This window comes from Pteropus vampyrus, unplaced genomic scaffold (genome assembly GCF_000151845.1).
Source record: "Pteropus vampyrus isolate Shadow unplaced genomic scaffold, Pvam_2.0 Scaffold451, whole genome shotgun sequence".
Classification (NCBI taxonomy): Eukaryota; Metazoa; Chordata; class Mammalia; order Chiroptera; family Pteropodidae; genus Pteropus; species Pteropus vampyrus.
The window spans coordinates 498,493-500,487 of record NW_011889232.1 but is presented as its reverse complement, the minus strand read 5'-3'; the positions used below and the strand labels follow the sequence as shown (position 1 = coordinate 500,487).

Here is a 1,995-nt window from a genome sequence, read left to right as displayed (position 1 = left end):
CTCACCTGTGCTCCGCACAGAATGATAAAAGACGTCAAGAGAATCATCTAAAGACAGCTCATCGCTCTCTGTTTTCCCTGTAGGTCCCCGGAAGACAGCGTGGTGTTCTATTCATCATTGTACAAATGTAAAGTGGGATCTCATTTTGGGATCTAGTGCCTGACATGTGTAAATATTTGCTGAGTAGATAATAAATTCAGAAAAGTAGGAATTGGCAGACTTTTTTTCAGTCTCAATTCACACTTTTTGTTTTGTCAGTCATTTTATTTACTTTCCAAAGGTATCTTCCTGTTTGTAACGCAGTCTCACGAGGAAAAAGTAGAAAGAATAATCTGAAAAATCGCGTGAATGAAGTTTGAAAATGTTCTTTCAAAGAATCACAAACTAGTTAGTAGTCAGTGTAGTTCAGTCAGAGGTTCCTGAAGAACAGCAAAGTTAAATAGCAAAGAAACTGTCCAGAGAGAGAAGAAAAAACATCCACCTTTCACTTCTCGATCAGATATCAGCTTGCTCACAAAACTGTCCCCTTCCCAGTGGCCGGTTCCCGGGCGAGAAGGACTTCGCGACACAGGACACGGCAAAAGCTAAGGCCGCCGGGCAGGAGCTGCACGATCAGATGGAACTAGGAAAAGCTGCTCTGGACCGAGGATGCTGTAGAGAAACAGCCGGCCAGGTGACGCCAATGGCCAGAGCTCGGGAGAAACAGTATTGCAGCGCGCTGTCTGTCGAGAGCAGCGGTGAACGAACCACCGCCTGTCACCCGTGTCTGTGTAGAAGAAACACCTGTCACCTGTGTCTGTGTAGCCTGTGAGCTTAGAACGGCTTTTACTTTTCAAATCGTTGAACAAAATCAAAAGAATCATGTAAATAATTTGAAATTTAAATTTTAGAGTTTATAAATAAAATTTTATTGGAATATAGCCCCGGCCATGCATTTCCACACTGTCTCTGGCTGCTTCATGCTACAAAGGCAGAGCTGAGAGGTTAGGAGAGAAATAGAAGAACTCACAGAGTCTCACGTACTTGTCTGACCCCTTATATATACGGTTGGCTGATTTCTGGTCTCTTACTTCTCCAAGTCAGAGAAATGGGGGTCAGATTGGAAGCAGGGGGATCAGGAGCCTCAGGACCACCCCATAGCTGCACTGATATATGGGCTTCTCCCAGCAGGAGGCTCTGGGAAGGAGGTTAGACTCAGCCACATCCAACCGGCACCGCCTGAGCCAGTGAAGGCGGATGGAGAAAACCGTCTCCAGCATAAGTAAGTGTCTTTTCCCAACACGGTGTTGTCGTGAAGGAAAGTCCTGAAGTTCTGACTCTCACCCGGTCTGTGCCGCCTCCAGAATGACGGACAATCGAGATGACGAGCCCCCCGGCTAAGGTCTGAGAAAGATCATCAGAGCAAACAGAAATGCCTAAGCAGGTTAGAGAGACCCCGCCCACCTCATTTAAGGGCAAATGATGGCTGTGCCTAAGAATGAACAAATGCGGATAAAGCAAAACAAAGCAAAGCATACAGACTATAAAAGAGAATCTGCCGCACGACCCACAGAACGCAGCCTTTGCGTTTGAAAGGCATCGCAGAAAGTTATACGTTTTGTAGAACATCCGCTTTGTGCTCTCCAGGAAGTGTAAGACAACCCGGAACAAATCCCTAAACTTATCCTCAGAGAAGTTAACTAAACCCAGATAAACAAGAAGGCACATATTTCCCATTTAATCATTAATTGTCTCTCAGTGAGGAGGAGATTTGATCTGGGAGACTTGGGTCTGAACACCAGTTCCACCAGATTCTTGCTCCACGACCTTGGACAACTTACTTCATACTCAAAGTCTCGTCTCCATCGCCTCTGAAACCAAGTCACTTTGAGAGCCGTATGATGAAACATAAAGTGCCCAGCACACTGCCCGTCACAGGGGAGGTACACAGTGTTTAGCAGCTCCCCGTTCTTCCAGGCCTTCCCTGCTTCCTCCCCGCCCCCGTCCTCACGCTCA

General features: G+C 46.6%; 1 long non-coding RNA gene across 1 annotated transcript in view; it reads right to left on the bottom strand.

Moving 5' to 3' along the window:
• Window positions 1–1,995, bottom strand: part of LOC105306617 — a 226,986-nt gene that overhangs the window by 84,095 nt on the left and 140,896 nt on the right. The gene's annotated exons all lie outside the window — the stretch shown is intronic.